Genomic DNA, 9535 nt, shown 5'->3' on the forward strand with positions numbered 1-9535 from the left:
CTCTCTTTGCTCTAGAATTCATTCAACAAACGTCTGTTAAAAGCATCCAGGTGCCTGACACTGTTCCCAGCATAGGCTTTTAGAAAGAAGCTTAGGCCTTCTCTACAAAAACAGTCTCAGGTCACTATGATCCCAAACCTGGCTTTCTAGAACCATAATAAGCCAATGCTCCATTGATTAACACATCTGTCAAGTACCTGACAGCACGAGCCTTTTAGCCTCCCTCACTGCCTTCATGCCGTGTACAATCTGCTTTTAGAAGACAGGACATACATACCATAGTAAGTAATAAGACCAGGCAACATAGTTTACCCCACAATTATTTCTGGAGAGCCGACTGTGCAGGCCCCAGGCTTGCATGAGAGTTATAGTGACACAGCTCAGACTGTCACCTCACTGTCTACTTGGGAAAACAGAATGGTAAGAAGAAAGCCCAGAATACTACGGAAAGTCAATAATGGGCACCAGAGTTGATCTGAGGAAATATAGAAAGGCTTCCTGGAAGAGGAGGTTTTTTTGTATGTGACAGAGACGGACAGATAGGGACATACAGACAGGGAAGGAGAGAGATGAGAAGCATCAATTCTTCTTTGCGGCACCTAAGTTGTTCATTGATTGCTTTCTCATATGTGCCTTGACGGGAGGGCTATAGCAGAACAAGTGACCCCTTGCTCAAGCCAGCAACCTTGGGCTCAAGCTGGTGAGCCTCGCTCAAGCTGGCGACCTCGGGGTTTCAAACCTGGGTCCTACCTGGGTTCTCCATGTCCCATTCCTATGCTCTATCCACTGCGCCACCACCTGGTCAGGCTGGAAGAGGAGGTATTTGAACTGAAAACAAAGATTAGTGGATGTCACCCAGAAAAGGAAGAGAAGAAAGAGGTGAGGTGAGTGTATACCAGACAGGGAACCAGTGCTGCCAAGTGTGAATGATTTAGGGACTTTCATTCAGTTTAATGGAACTGTCATATAAAGTTTGAGTAAGAAAGATAAAAGGGTAGATTTAGAAGAGAAGGGACTGATGAAACATGGGGACCAGATCATGAAGCACCCTAAAGTTATGATAAAGTTTTATTCTAAAGGCAATGGAAAGCTATTGAAAATCAGATTTATGATGGAGAAATTTATTCATCTAGCCCTCATTTGACACAGATTTATCAGGTACCCACTCCCTCCTAAGCACTACGTTCAGGGCTAGGGACATATGATAGGTAGACATAGAAACTACAGTTTAGTAGGGCAGGAAGACAAGTCATCACTGAACAATACAATGCATGTTGTGACTGAGAATGCGTACACAGCTGACTAGTCTGAGGGTCCGGACGGGGCCCAGGAGGGCTTCCTGGGGAATATTTAAGCTGTCTGAAGGATGAATAAGCATTAGCCAGGAAAACAGGAGCAGAGGAAAAAGCATGCATAAAACCTCTAGATAAGAGAGCACTGATTTGAGCATTAAAAGAACTTTAGTGTTCTGGAATAGAAAAGAAAAAGAAAAAGAAATATTGCAAGATGAGGCCAGAGAAAGCAACTGTACCAAGTTTGGCTTTGAAGAAAATAGTAACATAGGACGCAACACTCAGGTTTACATTTTAGAAAGACTACACCATTGGGGGGGGGGGGATGAGTTTAATCAACAAACATTTGTGGACTATCTCTTCTGAGCCCGGATCTAGAGTTCATGGTTTGGTGAAAGAGACAGATGCCGGCTGACAACAACTATGAACAGGATGAGTAATGGAGATCTGAAGAGTGTTGTGGAGACGAACTTGGCCAGAGGGAGTCAGGGAGGCCTCATAGAGCTGGTGGCTTTTGAGCTAAGTCATAGCAAGTGGAGGAAGGAGTTTGCCAGGGCACTCTAGATGGAACAGCAGGCATAAGGATGTGAAGTGTGAAGGACCATGGGCTGTCTGGACAATGGAGAGAATTCAGAACGACTTCAGTTTAAGTTACGTGGGGGAAGTGACTGAAGAGCAGATTGGAGAGAAATGTGCATGCATGTCTTCAGAAGCACAGGGAAATAACGCATAACATAGGTAACTGAACAAAGCCGATGAGTTACTAGCCAAGGAGAAATCTCACAGATTTATCATGTGAATGATTTTCTATACATTGCATTTTTGTACATTTATTTTTTTTTCTCTAAAACTCATGACTCTTGGTTAGAGAAACACAATGCACTTATCCCTTTTACTTTCCTTTCATACAAAACCTACTACAGTCTTTTCTTGTTTCATTGGTCATTGGCTTTAGAATTGTTCCTATACAATGTATCGGCATAGAAAAGTCATCTGGAAATTGCAGGTAATTTCACAGAGATCACACAAAGTTTCATTTTTTTTTTTACTATACTCCATTTTTCTATTAAAAAATAACACTATTATATCAATGTTTTAAAATTATTCTCACTTTTTGTAAGTCATGTCATCCCAGTCAGTTCCAAGTCTCTGCCAATGTGTTCATCTGAATACTAGGTGATGTCCTGTCACTCTGTTCTTCTGGCATTTACATGAAGTGAACACACACAGGACAGTGCTGTCACTCTAACAGATGCTCTGTGATGAGGAGACCTGAGTCCCAGTGACAGTGAGGCTGTAGTACAAGGTGGGAGTTGACTAACACCCAGAATGCTGCGTTGGCATGAACGCCGCGTGTGGAACGAGGACACCTGGTGGAACGAGGACACCTGTTCCCAGGCTGTACAACTGACTCAACGCAGGAAACCAAGTTCTTTTATCCCTTCCTGGATGCTCAGTTACTGAGAGCATCATCCCAAAGCGAAGAGTTTGCCGGTTTGATCCCTGGTCAGGGCACGTGCAAGACCAGATTAATGTTCCTGTCTCTTTCTCTCTCTTCTTCTCTCTGAAATTAATAAAACAAAACAACAACAACAAAAACCCCAGCAGATGTGAGAGGAAGGTCAGTAAATTGAGATAAGGAGTTTGGAATTAAGCCTATAACTTGAGGGAGGGTCAAAGACCTCTTTGAGAACTGGAAACTGTCATTAGAAAAATGCACATAAATCTATAAAATCTTCCTGTTATTTCAGGAATTCAGAAATCTGCAGTTAAAATCTCACTGCTATGGACAGTGAGGAGCCATTGAAGAATTTCTAAACAATGGAGCTGGATCAGATTTTCACTTTAGAATGTTCTCAGAGGGAGGTTGGAAGACCGGAGGCACGGGACCAGTCAGAAGGCTGTCCTGAAAGGCTGGGTAGAGAGCAGTGAGGGCCCAGGCCACGTGGCATGTGTGGGGAAGAAGAGGGCCCTGTGGGGATGTGGCAGGGTGTGATGACAAACTGAATGGTGGAGAGGGTAAAATGAGTGACAGGAGGTGCTGGCCATTTGGTTCACTGGATAGAGCATTAGCCCTTGTGCAGAAGTTTTAGGGTTCAGTCCCTGGTCAGGGCACTTGAGAAACAACAATCTACTTCTCTCCCCTTCCCACTCCCCTTCACTTTCTCTTCCCCTCCCGCAGCCAGTGGCTCGATTAGTTCAAGCATCGGCCCAGGGCACTGAGGATAGCTCAGTTGATTTTCAAGCATCAGCCTCAGATGGGGGTTGCCAGGTACATCCCAGTTGGGGCACATGTGGGAGTCTATCTCTCTATCTCCCCTCCTCTCACTTAAAAAAAAAAATGAGTGACAGGAAATGGTGATGCCATTTCTACCAATACTCATTCTTCCCTTTCTTCTTAGTAATAGAATCCCCAATTTTTATCTCAACACTTGGCCACACAGAATAGAGACTCCATTTCCTAGCTGCCCGTGTAGCTTGATGTGGCCATGTAACTTTTGGCTGATGAGATGTGAGTGAAGTGATGTACACAAACTCTCACTCCTGTGGTCAAAGGAAAGGGAAGTGCACTCCCCCTTCCCACTGGCTGCAATGTGGTAACAATCCATCTTCTTGGCCAATAAAAATGAAGCCAGTACCTTTGGGATAACACAACAGCAAGTCAGAAAGAGCTTAGACCCCAACACTATAAGCCCATCAAATCTGCCCTGGACTGATTATTTCCCATCTGATATGCAGTCAAGAAATAATCTTCTGGCTCATTTAAACTATTGTACATTACGATCTCTGCTGCAGTAGGAGCTGGGCAAAGGCACTCAGCAACCCATGGTGATCTCAAGGAGCTGATGTGATGGTTAGTGAGTTTCAGGGTGGAAAAGTTTGGGAAGGCTTTTGGAAGGAGCATCCTGTTATATCTCTCATGGTACCAGTCCCTGTTCAATGCCTGCAGTGAAATCACTCAGCCTACAGCAGGCAAAGGGTGAGCTTGTGTTACCCTGAAGATTCCTGAGCACAGGCTCTGCACCACAGGGCAGCCAGTCCTTAAGCGAGACAGTGCCTATGATCTGGTCTAAGAATGCGGGCAGTTTAAACCATTTGAATCAGCTGAGAGATTTGAATGAGGAAACATGCAGAGTTTCAGGTAGTGGCAGTGGATTATGGTTAGAGAGTGAGATGTCAGGCGGTGGAGCAAGGCATAAAAAGAGGTAGAATTTGCACACGTAGAGGGGAAGACAGGTTGAGAGTACGAGCAAGGAGCAGCTGTGAGTACAGAAAAGGTGGAGAGAGAAGACCTAGCCTACTGAGTAGACGTGTGGACTGCCTGCCAGGTCTTCTTTCCCACAGACCTCTGCTGCCCGGCCCCTCCGCCATCCACATTCCTACAGCAAACCTGCCACATTCCTACAAGAAAGCTTGGTCCCAGGCCACTGAAGGACAGGCCCTGGACATTACCTGGGCCGGGGCCAGTCGGAGCCTCTCCCAGGACTTATGGAGCTGGGAGTTATAGGAGAGAGATTCAGTCTCCTTCTGAGTGTCTGGGTTGGAACATGCAGACTCAGAAGCTACTGGTGGTCGGTTCAGCCTTGTAAACCCAGGAGCAAAAGTGACTTTTCAGCCAAAAAGACTAAAGCAGACCTCCTGGCTTCACCAAGGCAACCCTTGTTCCTTCCCTAAGTTCCGACCGACACCCACCCTTCTGTTCCATTACTTCGCTACTTGCTCTCCCAGCCTCCTCTCTGGGTTGTGTAGCATGGTGGAAGCAGCCAAGGGCATGGTGTCCAGAATCAACGACCTCAGCTGTGGAATCCCAGTTGGATTCAACTTTTGGCCACTCAGGCTCTTGATCTGCAAACTGAGGTATAATCATTTCTTTCTTCTGTTCTTGTATGTGGTTAATCAGATAAAGTGTCCACGTAGTGCTTGGTCCCTGTGACAGAGCTCAGTGGAGAATACATCCCCTTTGCCCTGGCCATTTGATCCTTTTCCCTAGACCTGCCCCATAAAAACAGCAGCTTGCCTTCACTGAGTACTGAGAACTACCCGGACATCAGTCTTAAGGGTGTGGTATGGAATCGTTTACTCATCACGATACCCCAATGAGGTAGGTAATATTATCCTTGCTGTGCATATGAAGAAACGGAAGCTCAGAGAGGGTGAATAACTCACTCCAGGCCACACAGTTAGGAAGCAGCAGATCGGGGACTTCGAGCCAGGAGGCCTGGCTCTGTGACTACACCCCAGTGCCTGCTGTGCACCCGAGCTCTGCTCGCTTCCTTGCCAGTGACCCAGGCTATGGAGGGGTGCCCACAGCAGGGGGTGGATACTGCTGAGGGAACAAAGCTGCTTCAAGGACTCAGCATTAAGTCAGTGGCTGACCTGCTTCAGGGACTCAGCATTCAGTGGCTGACCTGCAGGTCCAGCTGGGTGGCCCCAGGACAGAGGAGACAGACAGAGTGTTTGGGACTGGAACAGCTGAGAGGTTGAGATCTCCTTGGGCGCAGCACCCCTGGGGAAGAAAGCAGCCTCTGTCCTGGGTGCAGATGGTCTGAACCCCACATTGCCTCAATTGCCCCCCCAGAAGGGAATTTTCTACAGCTCCTTCACCCCCTCTCCATCCTGAAGGACGGGCCTGGAACAGAGGGAAGGAGTCCAGCTGGAGTCTGAGGGGGTCCAGCTGCCTTCCCACGTCCCGCCCGCCCCCATCCTGCTCTGTGCTCCGCGCGGGAAACAGCTCCTGGGTCTTTGCTCTGAAGCCAGTGAAGCCATTCTGTTGACGGGGAGGGTGGGTATGGGGGTCTTTCTCCAATTCTTATGTTGCCTTAGAAGTAACGAAATTCTCACTTCTCCCCAGAAGGGAAAACTAGGGAGGAAACTGTCCTTAGACCCCCTCCCCCACTTCCCCAGTTGTCAGGCCAGAAGCAGGGCCAAAGTAAAGCTCACGTCCGGACTCTGTCCTGCCTGCTCATAGAAAGGACACCCACTGGTCAGCACTCCATCCTCGTCGGCTCAGCAGGTCTGTGGGGGACTGAGATTCTGATACCAAACCCACTGGGAGGGTGTTTCCCCACATCCAAGCAATTCTCCATTACCAGCTGGGTGTCCTACCAATCAACTCAATTCTGACACCACCTGGAGATAGCGTCACATCCCATAGAGCAGTGGTCGGCAATCCGCGGCTCGTGAGCCACGTGCGGCTCTTTGGCTCCTTGAGTGTGGCTCTTCCACAAAATACCACGTGCTGGCAAAGGCCAGCTTAGGAGGACCCTAATTAAATTAATAACAATGTACCTACCTATATAGTTTATGTTTAAAAAATTTGGCTCTCAAATGAAATTTCAATCGTTGTACTGTTGATATTTGGCTCTGTTGACTAATGAGTTTGCCGACCACTGCCATAGATTAAGGGTTCAGTCCTATAAGACTGCTCCTACCCTATTCCCTTCAGACATCACTGCAAGTCCAGGTAGTCACCTGTGCTTCTGACTGGCCAGCTGTAAGCTAGACACCCTCCTTGGGTTTGATTAATTTGCTAGAGCAGCTCATAAGACTGAGGGAATCATTTTACTTACTGCATTACTAGTTTATTATAAGAGGGCATAACTGCGCAACAGCTAGCTGAAAGATGCACAGGGCCAGGTGTGGGGAAAGGACGTGGAGCTCCATTCTCCCGAACCATGTGTTTACCAGTGCAATCTAAACCTTGCCATTTGGGGGTTTTATACGGGCTTCATGACATAGGCATGATCAGTAGTGGGAGCCAAATAATTTCACAGTCGGTTCTCTGCTCTAATGACCATTTTAAGTATAAACAAACAATATACCAAAAGGTAGTTTATTATTTGATGCATTTAATACTTAAATAAGAACAATATAAGAGGTACACAAAACTAGATTATAAGAGTTTTAAAATATTAATGAAAAAATATTAACACCTGACAAAAAACAATAAAACTGTTATTTAAGATATTTCTATATTGCTTCTTGATTGGCATCCTCACTTGCAATTTTTTTCACCTATAGATGAAATGAACATTACTACGGGTGCTTAGAATACTCTGTTGTGCAGATGAATGTTAAAAAAGATTAACCCTTTGAGTAGTGAGTTTTTTGTTAACCCTTTGAGTGAGGACATACATGAACATTCATACTACTCAAAGTGTCCACCTTAGAGAGAACCGTCATTACAAGTGTCATTTTAACAACTGGTTTGCCAAACTCAACAAAAAATTAGGTATCGCTTCTCCCAAACTGGTGCGAAACGGCTGAATCCTACCACTGGGCATGATGGATCAAATCATTGGTCATTAATTATCAAATTCAACCTCCAGCCCCTTTCCCTCTCTAGAGGTGTGGGAAGAGGGGGGTGACTAAAAGTTCAGCCCTCTCATCATGAGGATGGTTCTACTGGCAACCTGCCCCCTCATTCTTAGGTGCTTTCCCCAAACCATCATTAACATAACAAAAGACACCTTTAGCGCCCTCACCTCTTGGGAAATGCCAAGAGTTAGTTGTTTTGTGCCACAAAGACCAACTATATAATCAGGCTCCAACAGGGGCCTCGGATCTGACTGGGCTGTCCCTTTCTCCCAGAGTCTACCACGGTTTGTGTGAGTATTTGCTGGTGGGCAAGGCGCACATGACTGCCTCTTCTGTGCAGGCTCCAGGTCTGTGTGCAGTCTGCAGGCAGGAGGCCTGCCCTGCCGGTCCTAAACAATGATCCTGTTACAGATATGGGGCAATGAGCAGGCCTAGTGGGCGAAGGCTGATGTGAGCACACAGACCCTGGTTGTGACAGACGGATGCATCTGGCCCCAGACCAGATCTAATCTCATTTCTAAGTAGACAGAGACCAGGCCTGATTTGCCTAGACACTATTGGGAATGGGAGGTAGAGGGATTACTCAAGTTTAGTAAGGGTCTGAAAGGCAGTTTTAACATCCCATTTCATGGGAAAGCTCAGCAAATCCACAATCTTCCTTTATTGAATATATTTTCAATACCCTCGGAGAGACCTCAGTTTAAAGGAAATTTGTAGTAAACCTCTGAAGTGAAAGAAACATTCCATGTTTGTTTGTTTTTTTCATCTATAGTAGTTGAGCTCTCTTTGACAAAATATGTTCTCCAGAAGAAGGCACCAGTCAATATTTTCCATTTACTATGTGCTACCCAGCTGGGTGAGGTAAAATTCGATATCCTAATCCCAACAACGAGAGCAATTCTCAATACTTCATTTGTTAATTGTGAATAACATGAAAAGATCTGAAAGCATGAAGAGCCCTGTTGGGCAAATGAGTTTGTAAAATTTGTGTTTTCTGAGTTGCTCACTTTTATTGTTAAAAATGGCTGCCCAGATATGTGATCTGTGAAACTGCTAATTACCTTCCTGCTTGGGAAGGGCTTTGTTATGCTAGTGCAGGGGTTGGGAACCTATGCCTCACGAACCAGATGTGGCTCTTTTGATGGCTGCATCTGGCTCGCAGACAAATCTTTAATAAAAAAATAATAACGTTAAAAATATAAAACATTCTTGCCTGACCTGTGGTGGTGCATTGGATAAAGCGTCGACCTGGAAATGCTGAGGTCGCTGGTTCGAAACCCTGGGCTTACCTGTTCAAGGCACATATGGGAGTTGATGCTTCCAGCTCCTCCCCCCTGTCTCTCTCTCCTCTCTCTCTCTCTCCCTCTCTCTCTCCTCTCTAAAAATGAATAAATAAATAAAAATTAAAAATATATATATATATTTAAATAAATAAATAAATAAAACATTCTTATGTATTACAATTCATTCATTTCCTACCGCTTATGTTCATGGTTGCAGATGGCTGGAGCCGATCACAGCTTTCCTCCGGGACAACACCAAATTTTTATTGGATAATGGGTAACATACACGGGTTGTTGTATGGCTCTCACAGAATTACATTTTTAAATATGTGGCTTACATGGCTCTCTCAGCCAAAAAGGTTCCCGACCCCTGTGCTAGTGTATGCTGGAGGAGGAGTTTTCATGCCAAAAAGTTTTAAGAAGAAGGAGAAAGGAGAAGAAGGAAGCCATTTTTGCAGAGAAGGCAGCCAAGATGGCAGGGTGCTGAAGGAGAAGCCAGTTTGTGCAGAGAATAGAAGAGAGAAGGAGATGGGGAACCAGAGAGGACTGAGACTGATGGGGGCCTTTGATTCTAGGAAAAACGGGAAAAGATTCTCCTGGTTGTGGAACTGGAGAATGTGTGAGTGGGTTTTGGAGCCCTCT

The sequence above is a fragment of the Saccopteryx bilineata genome, chromosome 3 (assembly GCF_036850765.1).
Source record: "Saccopteryx bilineata isolate mSacBil1 chromosome 3, mSacBil1_pri_phased_curated, whole genome shotgun sequence".
NCBI lineage: Eukaryota > Metazoa > Chordata > Mammalia > Chiroptera > Emballonuridae > Saccopteryx > Saccopteryx bilineata.